We start from the raw sequence: 24,789 nt of genomic DNA, 5'->3' as shown, positions 1-24,789 counted from the left end.
ATAATGATTATTTTTTATCAAGCCCTTATTATGTTACTTTTTAAATTAATAAAATAATAGCTGAAAACTGAGAGTATATATGCTTACAATGTTCTAAGAATTTTACATATAATAAGTAAATCATCACTAAAACCCTATGAGGTAGGTATATTTGTCTCCATTTAAAATTTTTTTCATTTGTTTTGTCTCCATTTTTGAGATAATGAAGCTGAGGCACAAAGAGGTTAAATAATTGCCCAAAGTTGCATTTTGCCTTTTGCCTTGCCTTTTCATAGCTTCTGGTTTTTGGCATTCCTTGGTTTGTGGTAGCATAACTCGTATTTCTGCCTCCCTCTTCACATGGCTGTCTTCCTACTGTGTGTGTCTGTGTCCAAATTTTCTCTTTTTATAAGCACACCAGTCATATTGGGTTCAGGGCCAAACTCTAATCCAGTATGACCTCATCTTAACTGACATCTGCAAAGACCCTATTCCAAATAAGGTCACATTCATGGGTTCCAGGTGGACATGGATTCTGGGGGGGGGGGGGGAACTATTCAACCCAGTATAAATATTTTAAGAATTTAAAATGTGTTGTTACCTACAGGGCCAAACATAAGAGAAGGCAGGTTTGAGCACATGTGTTCAAGGCTGGGAAGGGTCTCACCCATGCCCAACAAAACAGCAGCCCCAAACTCCTTTAGGAATAGGCTTGATTTTTAATTTCAAACACCTATGAAGGCAAAACATGGTCGATCCTATCAGTTGTTATATCTTACTGTGAATTAATTTCTCTCCTCTGAGAGCAGATTTGCATGAAGGATGTGGAAAAAAGCACGAAAGCTAAAGTAAGTAAGTAGGACGTTGTAGGGAAATGCCACTGGACAAGAAAAAGAGGCACAGTTGCCAGATGCAGAAAGTATGGACGGATCCATGCCAAGATCAAAGAGAGAATAACCTTGGAACAAGAGGCAGCTGGAAGAAGAGACCTTTCTGTTCATCATTGGTAGAGGAATCTGATTACAGGTACCAAGACCTACCACTTACCAAAGGATGGTATAAAGGCAAAGTCTCTGTAGATGTTACAGAAAATTCAAGAAAGCCACTTGGAATGAGTACAGTAGATCAGCAGCCTAAGGCAGGATGTGAATCTTAAGAAATGCATGGGGTTTCCTAGGAAAGATGCCATGTATTTTCCTATTTTTTCCTACTCTAACATGAGGCACCCAGTGAAAGTTCTGCCTTACTAGCAGATCAGACACTACTGTGCTTGGGAAGTTAAAGAGGAATGTGAAACAATCCTGCCGGAAGCTCTCCCAGCCAAGGTGAAGAATCTAAACATAGTCACCATACCCTGGGAGCAGTGCCGTGGCTCGGAAGCTACAGGAGATGAAGGAGGGCTTGACTGGCCCTGAGGTGGAGGCTGGGAGAGGCACCTTCCCTTGGTTGGTGGTGTCTGCAGGTCTCTCCAGGCCACCTCTGGGAGACATCAGGGGATGATGGAAAGGACACCGGTGAAGAGTTGGGTTAGCTGTGTGGCCTCGTGTGAGTTACTTACACTGAGTTTCCCCACTAAAAAAATTAAATGAAAATATTCATGCAACACCGCCCTTCTGGGCACCTAGTACCTGCTCAAAAATTGTTCTCTTCCACTTTCCTTGATCATGGAGTTTATTCTCCACATAAATCTGTTCTGTGAGCTACATTACTTTAGCTGAGTTCAGAAATGTTAATCTTAATCATAACTTTGTTTGTTTTGTAAAAGCTCTTAATTCATCAGGGCCTAAACTTTCATTATGATTTTAATTTAAGAACCTCAGTTGGGTACTTGGCAGAGGTAGAGTAAAATATGCTGCTAAATCCATGTTGGTAGGATTTAAATTTTGATAAATGCATAGCTTTTATGCTCTCAGTTCAATTTTGCTCTGCTATGTATTGTAGAATTTTTTAAAAAACAAATGTTCCATTTTAAAGGAAAATTTCTCCTTTGCATTTGGATATTTTTGTACAAGGGAATGGGGTAGGGCAGTGGGTGCAGACTATGAAACAATCCCGGAGGTAAATTTGGTGATACTGTTAATGAAGAGTTTTAAAATGCTAATTAAGCTCTTTATTTAACCACTTGCAACTTTCCTCAGGATGGTTACAATACCAATGATTAAAAGTTGCAAAGGTATTGTAAACTTCTCTGGGTGATATTTTTTTCAATAATGCAAATGATTTCTCCAGCTCTTGTGGCATCATTTAAAAATGAATTTTGATTACTTCTAAGCTTGTAAAAAATGGAATCGTAAATGTGCTCATTTCCCACAATGAAGGGGGACAGGGAAGGTAAAGAGCAAAAGAATACATCACATTTCTAAGTAAGCAGTCACAAAAGACCTTTAAATAACTCAACTTCCTACCATATTTTATTATCTTCTCTCAGTTTTACAGCATTATCTACCATAGAAATGCAGGGAGATTTGTAAAACACTATAGCATTTAAGTCATTACATTTTATAGCTAATTTCTAATGTGGATTTGATTTTTTACGAGCAGAAAAAGAATCTAATTTGCATTAGTGACAGTAACTAGAGAAATTTAACACCTGGCCCTGGTTGTACCAGAAATTGAATATTAGGTACTTGGGTGCTAAAAACCCATTCAGATCTTCAAGGGGGATTTTTCATTTATTTATGCACTGCTCTCATGTTTATCATTATAAAACTGTTCATATTATGGTGGAGGAAAGCTCACTGCCTGCAAAAATTCTGGATATACATTTTTCATCCTCTGCAAGAGAGACAGAATTATTTACCCATTAGTAAGAACATACCCTGAAAAAAGCACCACCATTCCACGCATGTAAAATAATATAACAGCAGCACTGCATGAGAAGCTTCGACTCCTGCTGGCCTTTCCCATCTCCCCCCCCCACCCCCACCAACTTCTAGTTTCTCAAGTCTCCCTTTATTTTCTCTTCCCCACTTCCCCTCTCCCAGCGCCCCTCCATGCCTGTCGCTGTTTCCCGGTTAGAAGCTTGAGTGCAGTGTATCCAAGCAAAATTAAACCTCTGTTAAAAAGATCACATTGTTGTTACAAGAACAATCCATATGTTTATAAAGTGTAGAAAATTAGGAACTGCAAAAGAGATGAAGCTGGTGTTAAATGATATGGGAAGTGACACTTTACATAGCCAGTTACAATTAACACATTGATGGCATTTTGCTGGCTCCTTGCAGTGATAATGCTGTTGTCAAATGTGTTTAGTGCACCAAATCTCCTGGAGCCTTCAGCCAGGCAGCGAGCTTTTGACAGATTGAAGGTTCGAAGATAGGCTATCATGACAGATGGAAACTGGCACCGATGTTCAGCTTTCGCCGATCACAGGGGACCTGCCCCCCTTATTCTGCAGGGCTCGGCTCTGCAACCTTCCCCCTTCTGATGAAAGCAGGGGATGGCATTGTTAAATAGTGCATCTGTGTGAGTTAGACTCCTCTGATGAAAGCATAAGGCAGACGCGCTGTGAAGCAAAAGACAGCCTCTGCTCTAACTGCATTTTAGATAGACTTGAGGAAGACCCTAGGGAGCTGGGAGAAACTTTGGTAAATTTTAGACAAAAACAGAAAAAAGACCTCCCATTAGTTTCTTCTCCTCAAAGAATATAAAAATACACCTCTGATAATAAAAGTCTCAATTAATGACTTTCATTAATAGTTCCCCAAGCTAGCGCTCTTTATGGAGATGTGTAGATGTGGTTTTCTTCTCTTAATATCATCATTTCCTTGATATTAATCAATTAATTTCCAAACAATCCAAGGAAATCTGTAAGGAGGTGTCGAGGGGCAGTTGTGAATAGTTGACTTGTTGGAAACTAATTCAATTACTCCAAGACACTTTTCTTGACACTGGGCTGGGTTCTTGAATCTTGGTTTTAAAATCCAGGGCAGGGGCGGACAGAGCTTTACACAGCTGGGCATAAATGGGCAGATAATATAGTTAATTAACCTTTCACCCTCTCCCACCAACCCCCTTTTAAAGAAAAACATCAGTCATTTTATTTTGAACACCCATCTATTTCAAAGGCTTTCTCTTCAGCTCCTGTAGTTCTTTCTTCTTCTCGCTGACAAATTCCTCTTTAATTTCCTTAAACTGGCTGAAGAGCCCTCTTTCTTTGCAATCTTAATCTTCAATTCCGCTCTTGCCCATACAGGTTGGGAGCAGCAAGTACTGCAGCCCATTTGAGGTATGATAATCAGCTGATTAGCTAGTGGAGTCGTTTTCCCTGAGGCTCTTTTGTGTGAAAAATCCTCACACTCAATTGACATGTGGACATCATAAAGCTGATGAAATGCAATTGTAATGAACAAGAGGGAGCGGCATCTGCAGCCGTCTAAATGAAGGACCCTTCCCTCTCACCATGCTAATTCAGAAAATCTGCTCTTAACGTGTACTCCCCCTGGATTCCAAATCCAGGCGCATCTCCATGAATGCATATTCAAGAAGTGAATTAGCCTCTATGGCAAGTGAACGCCTAGCCTGGCCAGACCGATTCTAATTTCAAGACAGATAATACTGCATCAACTGTAGTAATGATATGACAGTTCATTTGTGATGAGAGTCCTACAGTCAGGTTTACTGCACAGACAGACACAGGTGCAAGGAGAGAGCCAGCAAAACCTCTCATACAAGACCAAAGGTTGCTTTGCTGTCAAATTATTTCAGCCAAAATAGCCCAATGAAGGAGAAAAGAGGTAATGCGTTAAAAAAAATTAATGTGTCCCCATATTTAAACCTTGGTTGTAATGGTGGTCAATGGATGCTCCCTTCTCTATTATAGGATCATGTACAGTTGGCAGTCATTAAATTAGGAAAGAGGTGAGCTTTCCCTCCCACACCCTTTTCAGAAAACTACATTACTTGCTAAGAAATTTCCAAGTGAATATAACTTGTCATACAAGGTTTTTTTTTTTTCCCCTAAATTGAATTTCACAGGAATCAGTTTGTAGGAGAAAAACTCTGCAGTATTAGGAAGAGAAGCTGTTCATTTCCATTGCCTGTTCTGTGACAGTTGCTAATACAATATGACAGGTTTGTTCATCACTATTTTGGATCACCTTTGGGTTTTCTGTACTACTCTTTCTATTAATACATGTTAATTAATGATGGTAAGGAATGCTCGCCTTTATATGAAAAAGCTCAAAGCACTTTTCAGACACTGATTTATTTTTGAGAGTTAGACAGAGGGCAGGTATCAGCACTGTTATTTTTTCAGAGGTGGAACTAGAAGGTTAGTGATGAAGTGACTCGAGCAAGGTCACACTGCAAGCCAGTCCTGGATCTTAGCCTTGAACTCATTCTTATCCCTCTCCATAGCTCTAGGCACAGAAAATACCCCAGGGAAAGGTGTTGCTAATCCAGAAAATACCCCAGGGAAAGGTGTTGCTAAACTAGCATTAAGGAGACTCCTTCATAAGCACTGCTAATAAATACAGCACATGCTTTAAAAGCAAATGAACAAGACAAGCTTAATAAGGACTGTTGTTAGTACCCGGCAAGCCACCCAGTGTCTGCACGGTTCACGCAGAGGTCCTTGTCAAGGAGCCACATTTCTGAGATTACAAGAGCCACTTCTCAGTCTCCTTATGCTTCTCACTCACATTGACTTTGACCTATATAGCCTTTCAATTCAATGTAATTCAATAACAGGGCAGCACGTGGGTCTGTAGACACGATCATAGATTATTTTGCTTCCTCCAGTATGTTTGGAGGCAAAATTTGGGGTAGCCAATGAGAGCTGTCACTGTACAGCTCCCTCCTCTAGTGATCAGGAGTTACCCAGCAGATCACTGGCTGTCAACTGCAGATGAAGCAGTGCAGTAGGTATCAGGAAGGAAAGAGGAATGAGACAAGTCCGTCCCCAAAGGCGAAAGTTTCTAACACTCATATACAATAAAGACAGACATATAAGCAAACAAACCAGAGAGCAAGAACATCATTCCAACTGTGCCAAGACACATATGCGGCCCCCAATTCACCAAGTGACTGTTTTCCAAAATCTGCTTGTAAATGAGTTGTTTTAAGCTCACAATTCATTTTCCCATGGAAGCTGAGTTCTAAGTAGTGGTTAGGTTCTCAAGCCAGCTGTCAAAGCCATATTTAACCTATAACATAGCTGAATGTAACACTAATAGTAACACATACAAGTATGCCTGAAAGAGTGTCATTGCCACCTCTGAACTCTGAGATCGGGTGGCATGTGTTCAAATCTCAGCTCTGCTATTTACCATCCTGGGACCCTGAACAAGTATTTCATCTCTCTAAGCCTCAATTTTCTCATCTGTGGAAGGGGTTGATAATAGTACTTATTTCATAAAATTATTGTTAGAAGGAAACAAGACAGAGTAAAATATTCAATCTGGATCTATAGCAAGTGCTCAATAAATGCCAGGTAGGAGTAATAGAATTTGTTTACATATTTTATTTTTGAGCTTATGTTTCAGATTCATTGCCAACATTCCTCACGCCTTATTCCAAGGGTAGGAAGGGGCTTGTATGGGTGCATTTTTTTGGTGAGGAAGAGACCTCCCTCGTTTATAAAGAGAAGGTATTATAGCCTGGGGTCAAGAGCCAGATTCTGAAGCCATAATGGATTCAAGTTCTGTCCCTGCCACTTACCAGCTGTGTGACCTTGGGCAGGTTACCTAGTCTTTCTAATCATCATCTGCAAAATGGGGATATTTTGGAATTCCCTGGTGGTGCAATGGTTAAGAATCCACCTGCCAATGCAGGGGACACGGGTTCAAGCCCTGGTTCGGGAAGATCCCATATGCCATGGAGCAACGAAGCCCATGTGCCACAACTACTGAGCCCATGTGCCACAACTACTGAAGCCTGTGCACCTAGAGCCTGCACACCACAATGAAGAGCAGCCCCCGCTCCCCACAACTAGAGAAAGCCCGTGCACAGCAACGAAGACCCAACACAGCCAAAAATAAATAAATAAATAAATTTTAAAAATGGGGATATTTTTAGTACATATCTCGGTGCTGTGGTATTAAGCAAGTTAACATATGCAAAGTGCCATGTTTATAAGCACAATACAAGTAAACAGAGCTATTGTAAGGATACCATGGCCTGTCACTGGCCATGACAAATGAGCGGGAAACCAAGACCTGGTTGGAGGTTAATAGCTGTCTTAAGGTTACTGTTAAGTAAGTAATGATCTGGGACTCCAGGTTGGTCTTCTAATCCTTAGTCCCGTGCTCTTTCCAGGTCATGGTGTTCCCTCTACCACATACCTATGAGGTACCCTGGAGTGTTAGTTAACATTTATTGAGTACCCAGTGGACGTTCAACACCGAGCTGATTCCCGGAGAGTTTCCTTTAAAAAGGGAAGTTATGCTCTAGACTCTAAACCAATAGTTAGCAAACTATAGCCACAGGCCAAACCACACTGCTGCCTGTTTTTTATGGCCTGAAAGTTAACAATGGGTTTTTTGTTTTTAAATGGTTGAAAACAATTCAAAAGAAGAATAATATTTTGTGACACTTGATAATTATATGAAATTGAAATGTCAGTCTCTATAAATGAAGTTTTACTGGAACACAGTCAAGACTCACTTGTTTACATATTGTCTATAGATGCTTTTGTGCTACAACAGGAAAAATGAGTAACTGTGACAAAGACCATATGGCTCACAAAGCCTAAATTATTTACTATCTGGCCTTTTAACAGAAAAAGTTTGCCAACCTCTGGTCTAGACCCAGGAAGATTGATTTAGCCTGGTTACTGCTGAGAGGGAATAAGAGGTTCACCAATCTAACTCAAGGTACATATGCTAAGCCTCAGACTGGCTGAGATGAGAGTGTAATTGTCTTCCACTACCAGAGCAATGTTTTAGCATTGTATTCTGAAATATATTAGAGGCAAAGCAGTGTAGTGGTTGAACCCACTGACTCAGGAACCAGGCTGCTGGGATCCAATCTTGATTCTACGACTTGCCACTTCTGTGACCTTAGGCAAGTTACTTAATTTTCCTTGTGTCACTGTTTCCTCATCTATAAATGGGATTGTTTTGAGGATTATGTGAGTTTTTACACCTAAACTGTTTTGAAGAGTTCCTTGCCCACTGCCAGCAGTATGCTAGTTATTTTCGAAATCTCATGACTCTTTGGGAAAAAGGAGAAAGATGCCTTCCTTGGAACGGTGGGCAATGTGTCTGCTCAGACTCATTCCTCGCACTGTCTCTGCTGGGGCAACACACCTCATTCTTTAGCCCAGCACAGAAGTCTGCATCTTTCCCGGCAAACTTTCCTCGAGTCATTTACTTCTTTGTGCTTCCGGAGAACATTGTACATCCCTCCTTTAAGGCTGTTATATAGAATGAAAAAAGAAATTTATGCACATTTTTGTCTGTACTAGATGGTGAACTCCCAAAAGGAAAATAATTTCTTGTCTTTGTCTCCAGAGTGCCTGGTGTGTGGAATATATGGTATGCAACAGAGTCAGTGGATATTTAATGAATCAGAGAATGAATAACAGGCCAAGAAACTGCAGGGTTAATAAGTCTTCTGTGATTTTTTTTAAAAACATGTGAAAGCCTTCTAAATGTGGCGATTACTTTATCCCTTCAATGTACAAGCTTGCAATACAATTAAATTGGAAATTATGAGGCTTAAAATAAAAGTCAGGGCTTCCCTGGTGGTGCAGTGGTTGAGAATCTGCCTGCTAATGCAGGCAACACGGGTTCGAGCCCTGGTCTGGGAGGATCCCACATGCCGCGGAGCAACTACGCCCGTGAGCCACAATTACTGAGCCTGCGCGTCTGGAGCCTGTGCTCCGCAACAAGAGAGGCCCGCGCACCGAAATGAAGAGTGGCCCCCACCTGCCACAACTAGAGAAAGCCCTCACACAGAAACGAAACCCAACACAGACATAAATAAATAAATAAATAAAAACATCTACATGAAGTAGATATTATTAAAAAAAATAAATAAAATAAAATAAAAGGCAGGTGGATACTTTCACTTACTGAATGTGTAAATCACAGAACAGAAATTCTTGATCTGGGGAGAAGCTTAGTATGAATAGGCTAAAATACCCTAAGTGGCTATGTGATTTTGGTAGGGCACTTTCTGACTTTGGACTTTCGTGTTTCATTGAAAAACAAGGAAAATGCACAATAGATAATCAGTAAGGCTTTTTCCACTCCCCAAACTATGATTTCTGCTTCTCCCAGAAAACTTACCAAATTCTGCTCCCCTGTGAGCAGGGCTTCTAGATAATGCTGGTAAGTAAGTTACTTAAGTTTTCTGAACCTGAGTTTGAGAAGTAAAGAGTAATACTATCCCTGAATTGTACACCTAAGAATGAGAGGCAAAAAGAGAATCTACAAAGGAGGTTGGGGCTGGATCATGACAGGCTTTGGGTGCCATGCTAAGGAGTCTGGACAGCCTGCACTTGATAGAGAGTAGACAATAGGAGGCTATGGATGGCATTAAGTAGTGGAGGGACATGACCAACTGTGTATTTTGGAACAAGGACTCTGGCCACAGTGTGGAAACTGGATCGGAAGGAGAGAAGGGGAGCCAACATACAGCAGCGCTGGAGGAGATACCGGCTAGAGGGGTATTTAAGAGGTTGGATTTTGAATTTGAGAATTTAGATAAAGCTGAGCACCTGGGCAAAAGGAATGCCACTTACGTAATAGGAAACAAGAGAAATAAATACTCATGGTCAACTTTTATTTCTTGTAATATAGTTTCAACTAAGAAAAAGTCACGGACTTACGTATCTGTAGAATCACATTGGAGCCAATATAGGGTACCTGCTAAGAGCTCAGGCCCTAGGTTTGAATCTTAATTCTTAATTAGCTCTGAGATCTTGGGTAATTCATTTTACCACTTTAAGTCTTAATGCCTTCCCAAGGTCAAGGTGAGAATTAAATAAAATGATGCATATTAAGGTGCATATCATAGGGTTTAGTAATCGGCAAGCAGTAGATTACGGTCAGCTACTATGACAGAGTGGGTTTGCTCCAGCTGCAAATCTCAAGCTTTCAACTATGTTTTCATTCCAGAAAGAGACATTTAGAAGACAGACTCTTCTGCCAGAACTAGAGTTTTTAAAAAAATTAGATGACTAAAAAAGTTTAAAACCACTATTCTAATATTTTAATCCTTGGAAACCCAGAAACAATTCAATGAAGCTATTTGGTTAAGTTAAATGCAGTTCTTTGAAATCAGCTTAAATGCATGACTCGCTACTCAAAGGTTCCAGAGAACTCCACTTGCCTGCTTGGGAAGCAGCAAACAAGGTCAGTATTGATAGCTCACGCTTCAGTGAATATATCAATTTAAAGCTTCATCAGTGATTCTCACTCATCTGCAGCCCTGCACGGCTGTTGTAAGAATGGGGTGACTTACGAACCTATTAAGTAACTTCCTCACTTGTGCTCTAATGAGCCTATTGTTTCCCTGGAAGAACACAAACACCTGAGTACAAGCACAAACTGAAGCCACAAATAAGAGGGTGCAGATTTCAGCCCTGACTTACCTAGAGGCACTCTTTGTTTTGATTCTCTATGCTTTTCAATTGCTTTACCAGCCTAGTCAGGCACACTTTTATGTCAAGTCCTGAGTAGGGCTGTTGGGGTCCCCCCCGTCCAAAAGGGCTCTGGTCACAGCTGACTCATCTGCTGTACAGGGCGCATGTGTGTGACCTTTTGGAATTTGACTATCAAACACTTGCTTATCTACTGTTCCCCCTGCACCAGCAAGTGCCTCTGCAGTGAAGATTACCACCCTCCGCATTCCGAGGTCCACACTGCATATGCAGAAGTAGGATGAACCTGCTGCTGTGGGGAGGGGGCACCGAGCCCACCCACAAAGAGGGCATCCGTGGGGATTTCAGCCAAGAAGTTCTCCTTGTGCTCTTGAAAAAGAAGGCGTTGGCCCCGTTTTTCTGCTACCGTAATTCAAGGTTAGGTTCCCTTGTCCTCCATATACCATATCACTGATGAGAGATGAAAGACTGAAAATTAGTTCCTTAGGGATTGGGGCCAATACTGTCCATGGAGGTATAGTGGGTAAAAATATATATTATATATACTTACACTTGGCACCTGACCCCTCTTAGGAAGGGTACTCTTTGTTTAGGGAACCATCTTGATAAGTTTTAAGGGCAGGAGTAGGAAGAAGATAAACATAGATAGCTAACAGTTTTAGGTCAGAAATGAAGAAATCTGTGGGTGGACAGGGGCCAGGAGGAGAGGAGAAAGGAAAGGGAGGGAGAGCCAGGAGCTGGAGCCATCGTGGGAGGCTGGAGCCTATTCAGAAAGATGGTCATAGCAGGCAGCGGGGCTAGAGGATTTTTAAGAATGTGTAATCCTCAATTTTAAGTCGTTTGCATGGCTCATCTACCCAAAGTTTCATAAGTTACTTGTTTGAGCTCAGTAAGAAAGGGAGGCAAAGGGGTAGAGTTTCCTGAGTCTGGGGGGAGAGGAGGATGAACAGAGGAAGAGAAGAGCCCAAAAGGCAAGAAGTGAGTAAAATCAACAGGAGCCAAAAGTGGTCATGAGAACATAAGCCCCTGGGAATTTCCAGAAATCGTGGAGGGACCTTGAACTTCCACAGAATGTGGGATAGAAAGCTAGGGAGAATTTCATTTACATTTTAAATGAGACCTGGGTTCCACAAACTGCAGTAAACAGCATCCATTTGTCACTGATGCCTTCTAAGCTGTTGATTCTGTCTTCAAAAGAGAAATACCTTGTCTTCAATGAGTTTTCTTTGACTATAAAGATTGACACATATTTGAATCTTGAAAAATAAACTGGGTCAAACAGAATGCTGGGAAAGTAGGAATTGTAATAGTCAAGACTTCTTAAGATTATTGGAACTCATTTTCTGCTTTGTATCCTTTCTATGGCCATTACAGGAATGGGAGTGGCAGCTCCCCTTGGCGGTAATGAGACCTTGTTACTGGAGGGTTTAAGCAGAGCCTTTGTGACCAGTTGACCCAGAGTTGTGCAGGGGATTCATGCGTCTGGTAGAAGCTGGACAGATAGGCCTCTAGGCCCTTTAAACAAGTTTCTATTACTTGGGGGTAGGGAGGACTTAAAACTTTCAGAGAAGTTTAAAATATTCCAAGCGTCTGTGGCTGTTTCTAAAGAATGTATACCTAGCCCTTTCCCCAGCTCTACGTTAATCTGTTCCAGTTTATGCTAATTATGTTCTCATTATTTGGGAGGAAGGAAGGAGACCTGGACCCTCTCCAAGGAGCGGGGGTGGTGAGCTGCTCACGCAGTGCACTGGCAGGAGGCGGCATGAGGGGGACCTCCAAGTGCCCACAGCACTGCAAGGGATCTTTCTGGTCTGTATTTGAATCCTATGGCAATGTGGGGGGTTCTGAAACCACATTACACCAGTTTGCAGAGGTTTAGATTGGGATGGCTAGGGAAGAACCACATCTGCTAACATCCGTCAGGTTTCTTCTGTAGGTCAGAGCTATGGGTCAAAGAACTCTAGGGCCTCAGGAGTTAGGAGGAGTAAAAGGTGGGAGTGTGACTTCATTGGTAGGGGCATAGTCAGCGTTTCTCCTGATAATCTATCATTCTCTTTCTCTTTAGTTACAAAGTTCTTGAAGATAGGTGTGAGGTAGGGAATCACAGTTTGCTCACATTGCAACTCAAAAGTGCACCGAAAATGCACTTTGAAGATTTGTCTCTACAACTGATTTCTTTCCTTCATGAACCCCAGATCAGAATATCAGGGAAAAATCTATTTTCCAGCGCATTCCTGTTTAAAGCTGTGTCTGATACAATAATTTGCAAATAAATTGCTCTACCTTTCAGGTGCTTCTCTTCCTAATGTGGCTTCTCGATGGAGTATATGTGACCTCAGGGCTTTGAAAAAAGGCACTCAAGATGCATGCGGTGTCCTTGCCCCACCCACTGGCTCAGCTGTGGCAGCATCCACTTCTACGTGTCCATTCTTATTTTGTTGGCATTTGCTCTTACGTCCCTGACTGGTGTAGCCTATGGTGTGGTCATACTCCTGGGGATGCTCTTGATACAGGCATGGGGGTGCCCCTGGTCTACTGACTCTGCCTCTCCTGCGTCTAGCTGGCTTCAGGACTCCCTGCAGCCTGGCAGCAGCTCTTGGTCAGGCCCAGGTAGGGGTTACCAGATTTAGCAAATAAAAATACAAGATACCCTATTTAAAACTGAATTTCCGATAAACAATGAATTTTTTTTACCGTTAAGTATGCCCTAAATATTACATATAATATTATTTGTTGTTTATCTGAAATTCAAATTTAATTGGACGTTCTCTATTTTCTCCAGCTACCCTCCTCCCAGGCCCAGTGTCCTCCGCCACAAGGACTATGGATCCTGATGAAGTAGTCGTTTTGGACAACTCACTAGCCACACCTTCAGGAACCTCCTGTGTCCTTCACAAGGCACAGGCTAACATCTGGATACCTTCTGTGCCCTAAGGAGTCAGGGATTCCCTGCGGGAGCTGAACACAGGCCCTTTCTGGCTAAACAACAATGCTAGGCTGCCACTTCTCCCCAGCGTGGGCCACTGCACACGGGCCGGGGAAGCCTGTGGGTGTGGGGCAGGATCGCCCTCCCCACATAGCTCTCGTCTCCGCCGTCTGCCTCTTCCCTTCTCCTTCTTGCTTGACCACCCCCGAGGCCAGAGCAGCATTTCTCTTTTATTTCGCCTTTGTCATATCCTCCTCCTACTGTAGCACAGCAAGCAAGCCTGTGCCTGGCTGCCATAGCAGAAAGAATAGTTTCTTTGCACTATACGAGGACTCAGTGACCTTCATTCTCCAATCTTGTTTCTGGTTATGTTAAAGACAGAAATAAAGGAATATAGAAAGCCCCCTCACCTGGCTTGCATGGTTGTTGTCTTGCTACAAAATCCTATATTGAACGTCAAATATTTTTTTTTCCTTTTCCTTGCATTCCTTCTATACCAATCTATTCCCCGCCCCCCCCCCCCCCCCCCCACCGGGTAGAATGATATTGCCAACTGACTGGAGAGAAGATCAGGAGCTCTGAGAGGCTGCAGAGAAAGAGAACATGAATACTTTTTCATATTATCTCCTCATTGTATTTACTTTATGAGGGCCTGCCCAACATAGATACTTCTACTTTGAGCTGTGTGCCCTCCTTCTCTCACTACTAAGAAGCTTCTTGTAATATGAACTTATATTATGGGGAAGTTGACTTTGTCTCCTGAAATCTTCAGGTCAATTAATTCCTGGACAGTGAAAATTTTTTAAACTGAATTATGACATTTCTCATACTAACTCTCAAAGGCATGGAAAGGTAAATGAAATAAAATAGCAGCATGCAGGTACCTGCCATCCAGATAAGATTCTTCAGAGAGAATCTTACAAACTTGATAAGGATAGCAATCAATTTGAAAAGATATGAAAAATTATTTATAGCCTTTGTCCTCAAGGTATATTCTCTATATTTTCCTAGTATTTTAGGTTGCAGGTTGTGCCACTCTGAAGGAAATAATCTAACTACAAGGATAAAATTACATTATTTGATAGGATACAATTGGGAGATTGCAAAAAAAGGGAAATTATGTATACAGATGCATTTCATTTCTGACTTCTTAAATGCCATTTGTAGGTTGAGCTTTGGGGAGAAGAGTACGTAATTCTGTTAGTTTGAAAACAAAATCATTGCTTACTCCAGGTAATTGGTGCCTCTGGCCTCCTTGTCTGCCTTCTGCTCTGCCTAAGTGGACCCACTGCTCTAATACATGTTATCACAAGAAGTGAGCTTTGTGAGGAAGACACTACATAACCAGTCACTCCTGCATTCTTACTGCATGCTTTTAAGTTGCACCATGTTCTATAATTTTTCTTCTTTGGTTTCATAGACTATTTGAGGCGGAAGCTAAAAGGGAGGTAATCCTGTGCAATCTCCTCATTCTGTAGTCTGAGACAGAAGTGAACTGATCTGTCCTCCAGCCGGTAGAGGCAGCACTGGGTGAGGAGCTGTGTCCAGGGTCTGGACCAGAGCAGCCTGCACGCTTCCTTCACCTGCTGATACCACCGTCCTTCCGCTGAGTAACAGAAACAACCCACCACACATTCTGGTATCGAGTATGTCGTAAAGTTTAAATTGGCCTATCTTGTAATTAACTACATTTTAAGGTTTGGAGGTGGGCTGAATGCTCCACTTCAGCATATTAACAGTCTCCCAAGGAGGAAGGGGGATTTAAATGGAAGACAAAAAGGGAAAACATGTTCTTTATTCGGTAGCAATGAATTCTGTTTCAATGTTATTAGATTATAATGTCCCAATTTTTATCTAGAATCTGTGCCTCTGGAAGCACAACCCTCAAAAATGAGTAAAAATTGTTTTCACACTTTTTATAGGTTAACTTCAATAACTGCAAGTTTACTTGTGGCCATTTTCATATGCATGGGGGGTTTTTTGTTTGTTTGTTTGCTTTTTACAGTCTTTACTGAGAAACATTTGTTTTCTGCATCATCATTTATTTTCAGTAGAAAGAAGATCCAAACCTTTTATGTTCAGATTGAAAACCCTCCATGATCTGATTACACTTAACAAGTACACAGATTACTTCTTTTTTGCCTCCTAGTTCCAAACTGGACCACCTAAACACAGCTCCCCTGCTCCTGGTCTTGCTAATGATTCACTCACTTTCAAAACTTGACTCCTGCTTCTAAAAGCAGCTCAGATGAGACTTGCTTCCTAAAGCTTTTCCTCATTTTGATTCCCATGTCTACCCTCTACAAAATGAATCTTTACATCCTTAGTGTTCCCACAGCCCATTGTTTATATTTCTGATATACTAAATAACCAACATGTGGAAAACTTGGCACTTTATCAAATGCATTTTACTTAATTATTTCACTTAGTTACACCACTTGCAAGATCCTGCATTATTACTTGGCTCAGCATCTTAGCTCTTTCAGTAAATGTAAGAACCTTAATAGTGAACCTTGATTTCATATTGTTTTTGTGTAATCTACTGTATTATGTTTGCACATGGTAAGTGTCCCAACTGATATTTATTAGCACTGAATTGATAGTGGAGTCCATACTGACCAGAAGGGATTAAATTCTTAAATGTCAATAGATTGTTCCTTGTCCTCAGATGAAGGCTGTGATAGTGACCCAGCAGGCACTGCTAGCCTCAAATTCCACCTCAGACTTTGAAGTCTGGCAGCCACCTCAGAGCATTAATAGGCAAAGCTGTGACTTGTTGGGTAATAACACACTGCCTTGGAATAATCATTTTCAAATGAATCAACAACAGCAGCTATTTGCCTGATCTAATTAGCATCACCTTTTTTTGAGCAGGCGGAAAAAGGCTGGCATATTCTGTATGATGCAACACGCAGCAAATTATACAGACAAGGCAACATCACAGGGTCAGGCACTCACCTCCGTGGCTGAGGGCTTCCTGGCAGTCTTCCCCCTCTCTTCCCCACCCCCGCGCCCCCCACCAGCTCAATAATAATCTTGCATCATTTTAAGTATGAGAACTGCAAGGAAATCCTTAATTTGAAATTTAGCCCAAAGGTGGTTTCTGTATTTAAGGAGACTTGCTTCATAGGAGCATTGCAAGAACAAAAGTGAAATTCCCTTTACATCCAAGAATATTTGGGAAGTGATTTAACCTGAATGAGAAGTTAACTCTGCTTATTTACCTGGTAGGAATGTCAAGACTGAACAGTGTTATGCTCTTGTCTCTCCTAAGAGTTAAGAGACCTTTGTTTCCAAAGCCCAGGCCCAGGCTATGGATGTTCTATGAGGGGGTGGGCTTGAAGGGACGACAGGCAGAAGGGATGGCTCTGTCTTTAATGAGGAAAATGATTTACTAGAATTGGAAGGAAGATATGTGCGGGAGAGAGGGTAGTCTGCTAATGGCTGAACATAATGCCCCCCCCCCCGCCCAGATCAGAAGGTGGTATGACCTTGCATTGGGAAGAGGTGATGAAGGTTTTGGGGTGTGAACCCTACGGCAGGGGTGTGTGGAGCCAGCTTGTCAGAGCATCTCTCTTCCCAAATGCCATCATGGGAGCCTGAAAACTGCCCTTTCCCCATATTTTCAGGACTGTGTAAGCCCCCTAGACTCTTAGAGGACCCAAAGAAAAGGAAGAGCCCTCTATGATGACTGACACTGAAAGCTCTATCTGCCCCAGTGAGGTTGAAGCCAGATATAGTTTGGTTTTGAAACGTAAACTGTGGGCTCTAGAGCCAGATTTCCTGTGTTCATATATCTGGATCTGCAACTTGTTACGTGTGCCTTGTTAGGTAGGCACGTTCCTCAATGTCCTCACCTTTAAAATGGGAAAATTATACTATTATTAGGTTGCTATAAGGATACAGAGAATTAATACATGGAAAGCCTTTAGAGCAGGGCCTGGTATAGAGTAACCAGTGTTGTTACTGGACAGAGGAGGGGTAGTCTGGTGGAGCATATTCATTATGCTGCATTAACAGTCCTTTTACTGTGTGTCCTTTCCTGTCTTCTTCCATGCTATTAACTTTAGATGGCACGTTCTTAGAGGGTATGTGCCAGTGTCTGTCTATGCATTGTCTTTGCACTGCCTCTGTGCTCTCGTAATACCCCTTGTCATGGCTAGTTTTGAATGTGTCCATTTTGTAAGTCCTCATCTCTGTAGCTCCCCTAGCTCCTGACACATGGTAGGCACACAGCAAACAGTTTTTAGGCTGAACTGACTTTAGATCTGTCATAGGGTATTCAGCAGAGCATTCAGCCATTAATCAAAGCTTTCTGATGAGGCTGGTTGAAAAAAAACTTATTAACAGGTTTGAACAAATATGGCTCCTTGGTCAAGAGGAAACAGGCCCTAAAGGAAGTCATTACTGATTACATGGATATTTAGAGGCAGAATCGGCTGGCTCCCTGAACCCTCCCTGCTCTAAAGTCTTCATGGCCAGTGCTTCTCTCTAGAGGGAGCAACCGAAGGTCAGAAGACCTTGATCAAAGTAAAAAGTCAGAGGAACCCCAGGTTGCCTGTGGAATTGCATTTTTCAGGGAGGGAATGGCTGTTTCACAGGAAGCAGAGATTTCAGTGGGGACTGGATTTGTTAACTAGAGCAGCCGATGAACTTTTCTTTCCTCCTCCAGCCCTAGGAAAGCACGTAGCCCAAAGACACATTGCTTCAATTCATAAAGGAGTGTTTCTACGAACTTCAGGGCTTAACGACTGACCGAGTATCCTTGTAACAGTTAAGTCCTCTAACGATTAACCGAGTATCCTTGTAACAGTTAAGTCCTCTTTGCTTAACAAATAAAAACGAAATGTATTTGGAAAGACAGAGGCTACATAGCAGGGGTTAGATTTCTGAATTAATATTCCAACGATAGGGCTTCCCTGGTGGCTCAGTGGGTAAGAATTCGCCTGCCAACGCAGGGCACACGGGTTCGAGCCCTGGTCTGGGAAGATCCCACATGCCGCAGAGCAACTAGGCCCGTGAGCCACAACTACTGAGCCTGCACTCTAGAGCCCGCGCACCTAGAGCCCGTGCTCCGCAACAAGAGAAGCCACTGCAATGAGTAGCCCTCACACCACAACACAACTAGAGAAAGCCTGCACAGCAACGAAGACCCAACGCAGCCATAAAAAAAAAATAAAAATAACAATATTCCAATGATAATAGTAACAATCGACAGTGATTGGACATGAGATCCGGTGCTGGGTTTATATGGATGTCATTTCATTCAATCCTTACAGGAGCCTTAGGAAATACACTATTATTTTCTTCACTTTACAGAGGAGGAAATGAGGATGAAACAGATGTTCACTGACTTGTTCAAAGACACACAGTTGGTGAGTAGTACCCAGGATTGGAACTCTTCTTTCTGCCTGGAAGCACTCCCATCATCCCCTCTAAACAGTTTAAAAATTAAAGAATGGACCAACTTGAGCTACAAAGGAGTAGGAATAAATAAGGCTGAAATAAATTCACTTATCTCTGAAATAATGGTCACAGGGAGTAAGGATTTCAAAATACACACTTTAAGTCTCTGGCTATCAAGGTTAAAACTGTAGCATTTAAAATGCTAGTGTTAAGAGAAAAAAGGAAACTGCTGCGTAAAGTTAGCAAAAGAGAGAGGACCATTAAAACAGCAGGAATGAATAAAACCCAGAAAGCATTAAACAAGATGGGATCAGTCGGCTCAAACTTACTTGTTATGACTGTGGGGAGAGGCCAAGCTCCTCTTCTCCCATTTAACTATAAATCCAGACAAAGTGACAGAGAAAGGTTAGAAGTAAAAAAATAGAGCACAGAGTTATCTTAGAAACACAAGTAAAAGGCGGCCAAGGACATGGCATCATTTATGGCGAATCTTGTAGAAATCAAAGGAAAAACAATGCTTTAAAGCAGAGGACAGTTTTTAAATGAGCGTTAGTCTCCAGTGAGGATATAATAGAGGAGAGCCTTATGCACAGTAGTAGTGAAGGACATTAAAATGCTGTCCTCAAAACCTGAATTATCAAGTAGGCACAAAAACTATAATGTCGTTTAGCCCAATCACCCACACCACAGATCCTGCTGGTTTAGCAGCATTATTTTAGACCATTGGCTAACATATCTTCCTGCCCTAGGGGCCCAAACCCTACAAACAGTTCCAAGGGGTTTCTTTATTTGCTTCCTTCCTTTCCCCTTCTTTGTGACGCCCATAAAACACACTGCACAATTACAAAGTCGCAGCCGCACGCAATATTGGAACAGAGACACCCTGTTAAATCCGTTCCTGACAGCTGCGAGCCCCTTTTAAATTTCAAGTATAAGATCAACAACCATAATCGCTGGCAGACCATTACCACTCAGGGTTCAGGGAGTTCTGGGGGTAGAGTGAGACACCCGGAGGGGGAGGAGGCTGGGCTGGGAGAGCCTCCTTACCTCCTGACCTGGCCAAACCTGGGTCATCTGCACCTGAACAGTAAATTCCGGTGCAAATGGGAAAGGCTTAGGCCCGAAGCAACTTCAGCCTCGGGGCTGGAGGCTCTGGCAACAGCCTGACCAGTGCTCTGACTGCCCCCTAGTTTTCATTTCACCTTGATTGAGCTTGGAAACCAGTCCCTCGTTTCATAAGTCAGGAAAGACAAAGGCGTGATGTTCCCTGTTCTCAGTACAAGGACTCAAATTCTGCTCTATCAACCAGACCCAGCTCTCGCCCTTTGAAAACACGAGCCTCATGCTGTCCCCAGCAATGGCAGCCGCAAGTGCCCCCGTGCTCCTGCCCAGGGCTCTGGCCTGCAGAGCGAGGCCTTGGTGGAGGGCTCTCTAGCCTTCACCCTCGACCACAGCTGATGGGGATGTACCTGGTTCACTCAAGCCTCCGCCAATGCTCAGAGCAGCTGAGTCATTAGCCAGATCTTAACAGTTCCCAAATGAAATAGCTGAAAAAGCACGTTTCCATGCAGGGCCTTGCTTTCTAGAATGTTTCCATCCCATGCACCCCAGGTTCCTTGCTTTTAGGACTGAAATTAGACTGACCCTCATCCCTCATCCCAAAACTCATCTCTGAGTTTTCTGGTATAAAAGGTCATTTGAAATGAAATCTAGTTATCAAATATCCACTGAGCTTCTGAAAAGATCTGGATTCTTCATCTTCAAGGTGCTTAGAACTTGTAGATAGCCAAATTTATTATCTTGTACCTGACCTCTTGGTTATGTTGTAAAGTCAATGCATGTCTCTTTTGTTAGAAATGACACATTCAAAAATGTGCCTGCCAAAGGCTTCACACACCTTCCCCCAGAGTTGATTTGGCCATTTGCAGGGTTTCCTAAAGAGAAACTGCCTGCAATTGCTACATTCACTTCAAAACCCTGCCCCCCCCACCCCCGTATTCTTCCTTTGAGAACTCTGAAAAGCCACATTTCACAGAGTAGGACTTTCATAAAGAAGTCCTACTAACTAGCTTGTCTCCCCAAGCCTGGGACCTCTAGTCAAAAAGGAATGAAAAGGTACGTGAGATGTTTTTGAAAATTTCGAAGATCTTTCAGGCATTCTTCTTGGCACTGCTATTAACAGCCCTCCCCACTTGGTCCCCAACAAGGGTTTGAGACAGAAAGAGACAGAGTTTGGTTCAGAAGCAAAGGAAAGCTTGATTCCCTGATCAAAGAAGGGAGAGGTGCAAGCTCTAGAGCACACACTCTCCCCGAGAGCTCGGGGCTGCTTTATAGGGTCTTGGCGGCAGGGAGGGGTGGAGTTCTTTTGGGTCAGGCACAGCTGTGCTGCTCACAGGGCTCCAGATAGAAGTGCCAGGTGCAGCACCTCTGCACAGAGATGGCCAAGCTGGGGTGTGGGGCACAGTGGTTCTGCACTGGGAACTCTAATCCAACATGTTAGGTGCAAGGCCTCTGCACACAGCAAAGTGAAATTAGACTATAGGCAAGGGAAACTAAACTAAGCACAAAAGAAGAGGTTAGATCTTATCACCTAGATTCCATCTTATTCTCCCCCCAACCCCCCCGCCCCTCATCGCCAGATGGGAGTGGGCTTTGTGAGTGACACTACTCATGCCCTTTGCCTACAGAACACTATGAAGCCAACACTGGTTGACCCGATTGAGATGAACTGAAGAGAATGTGGTCAGTATGGTGTGTCTTTGAAATAGGTTTGTAGAGAGCATTTCATCTGTAGCACTCAGATTTTTTTCTTGCTAAATTTACGCTTACGGCAAAGCACTTGCAATTGTGTGTGTGTGTGTGTGTGCGTGCGCGTGTGTGTGAGAGAGAGAGCCTTCTCAGCCAGATGCGCTGTCACATAGCACTCCTCCAGGGACCTAGGGAAGCCTTGCACACTCTTTATGAGAATATACTTCAAGGATATGCTTTTATAGGACCTAAACCTCTAAACCAGTATTTTTCAGTGCTTAACTCACATATGACTGAAAAAGGACTGTAACATTCCACACAAGACATCCTTATTTGGATCTAGTCTGTACATCAATTTTTTGTTAGTGAGACCTTTTTTTTAAAGAAGAGTGTTTAAACTTCTAATTAAAAAAAATCTTTGACAAACAATGGCACACCTTAAATTTCATCTCCTATTGTTTAAAAATTGTATTTTGGCAATAAAAATTTGAAAATAAAATTTGATAAGGATGGATTGGATAAAGATTATCTCCCATAATTATCAGGATTTCTCTGTGTATTAGATAAATAACTATTAGTGATAAAGGTCTAACAATATCTCATCTACAATTCTTAAACTCCAAAACCTTAAACTTTTTGGAACTTATTTGGCAGCAAAACCTGACCCAAACCAACACAAGGCTATTTATATCTTTATTTCTCCCTTGTGAATATTCATATGTTTCCCTGCAGAAATATCAATGCGTTGACTATAAAGTGCTGCCCCATACCCTGTTGGGGATGTTACATTAGTTAATGTGCTACATTATGTTTCTAAACTCTAGATAATTTTTAAATTCCAAAACATATCTGATTCAAGGTTTTAGATGGGATTTTGAACCTGTCTATAAAATCAGACTGTAGCTCATGCCATTACATTTTTCTTTAGGATTCGATCTGTTTGTTCTTATAGGAAGAAACCATCTATGCATAGTATTTACACAAAATTCACACCTGGTTGCAATGAGAACGGTGTCTATTCCCTGGAAAAAGTTTTTTTTTCTTACCAGTTTTCCCCATCTTTGTAACTATTAGGTGTCTGTAACATTCTCAATTAAGTTCACCATGTTTTGCTTGTCTACTGTCCAGGCACTGTGCTAGGAGTCCTGAGGGATGCAGACATGAGCAGGATACTATCAAGCACTTAGAGCAACCTGATTGGGGGTGTAGACATGTAAATACCACTCATCTGTAATGACAGGTTGAATGTCATAAAAGGCAGAGTAACAAACAAAATGCTGAGGGATCAAAGAGGAAGAGTAATTACGTCAAGGGAGGCTTCACAGAGGAGGTGTCACTTGAACTTATACATTGTGCCTTTTCCAGGATGTTGAAATTTTCACATGTGAAGAAGTAAGGGATGCTATTCCAACAATTTTCACTGGTCAGAGAAGCCCTGACCTTTACTATTTTTTTAAAGGATGCTAGTATATAATGACAGAGAAAGAAAGAAAATAAGAAATTTCAAAGCAAGGTTACAAAAATTGAGGTATATTTTAATGTTTATTTTGAATGCTTTCTGCATAGAAAATGCAACATAAAATTGTAGTCGTGGGATAATTGTTAGGTTGTAAAACATGTTTATGTCTAGTTCATCTACAGGAGCAGTCTGGTTTAAAAAGGTGTATGAACATCATCTTAGAATCTCATCAGTTATCCCTGTGACTGTATGTGTTGACTTATTTAGAGAAGAGAGAAATGTCTAAATTTACAGTCCCACATGAAAGTGAGACCGGTATGAAGTAAGAGCTTCTGAGTCTCCATCAGTAGACTCGTCGCTTGCCCACCCCCTCTACCTTGTTAACCCTACAATTGTTTGGAGGAATCCAGAAAAAGGGAAATAGCACAGACAGTGTCAAGTGAAAGAAGCTTAGATTTAATTTTGTACATGTATCATTCAGGATATGTTGCATTATGCTGCAGTAACAAGCAACCCCCAAATGTCAATGAATTAACACAACATTTATTTCTTGCTCACATCACATGTCCACAGAGGGTCAGCAGGAAGTCTCTGCTCCTTGTAATTACTCGGACATCCTGGCTGATGGAGGCTTCATTTGATGTGCATTTCTAATGATCACCTGAGCAGTGTGGCAAATCACATGCTGCTTCTTAAAGAGTCTGCCCTTTGACTCTTGCACTCACATTGATAGACCAAAGCAATTCACATGACTACACCTAGTTTCAAAGGGGGTGGGAAAGAACAACCCTATTCTGGAAGATTAAGAGCTAGAATTATCAGGTCAAGAGTATTAGTGACAACTTTAGCAGGGAACAGGGAGTCATATAAGATTCTTTAAAAAAAAAAAAAGAAAAGAAAGCCAGGAACATATGGTTGAGCTAATAGATAAAGTAAAGGAGCGCATAGATTATCTGAAATTGGGTGCCTGGGGAAAGAGAGCTGGGAGACACATTGGACTAGCAGAGAGCGAGAATCGTAGGGTTCTCTTAGCAGTCCCTGACTGAAGTGTGCATTCACATTAATCAAGATACTTATTCTGGCTTCGCTTCAGTACCTCCAAGGGGAAAAGAGACACAGAGATGGTAATGTATACAGCCTTCCTGTTAGTCTGAGGGTTAACGAAATTTGGGGGATGAGGCACTTAACTCCCTGTTTTCTATTCAATTCTGGGGAGAGCTGCCTCTTAAACAAAACGAGCCTTTTTCTTTGAGTTCACAGTACATTTCTACAGTGACAAATTTTGCCAACCTTGCCAAAATTTGAGCTAAACCTGAATAATAAGTTGACTATTTATTTTATGAATTGGATGTGCATCCTGCCAGGTTTTCCAAGTGGTTATGACAACAGAATTCCTCATCTATAATATCCATCCACAGCCCTCATGTATAGCTCCCTTGTTTGCTCTGAAGATAATATATTGATTGAGCCTCTTTTGATGGCATTCTTTCCATGCTTCTCACATGAGGAAGAATTACTGCTGTTTTCCCCAGGGGACCTAAAACGACTGCATTTTTACACATGTTATTTACTGTATACATTCTAATATCAAAATGGTCAATTCATTTATAATCTTTTTAACATGCCTTAGAGAATCAAAGGTCTGTTCTTATGTTTGTATGGGGAGGGTTTTTTTTTTTTGCATATAAATTTTACTTTACAACTCATTAACGGATTTTGCGC

Source organism: Grampus griseus (assembly GCF_964374135.1).
Source record: "Grampus griseus genome assembly, chromosome: 7".
In the NCBI taxonomy this organism is placed as follows: Eukaryota; Metazoa; Chordata; class Mammalia; order Artiodactyla; family Delphinidae; genus Grampus; species Grampus griseus.
This window is presented reverse-complemented; position numbering follows the sequence as displayed.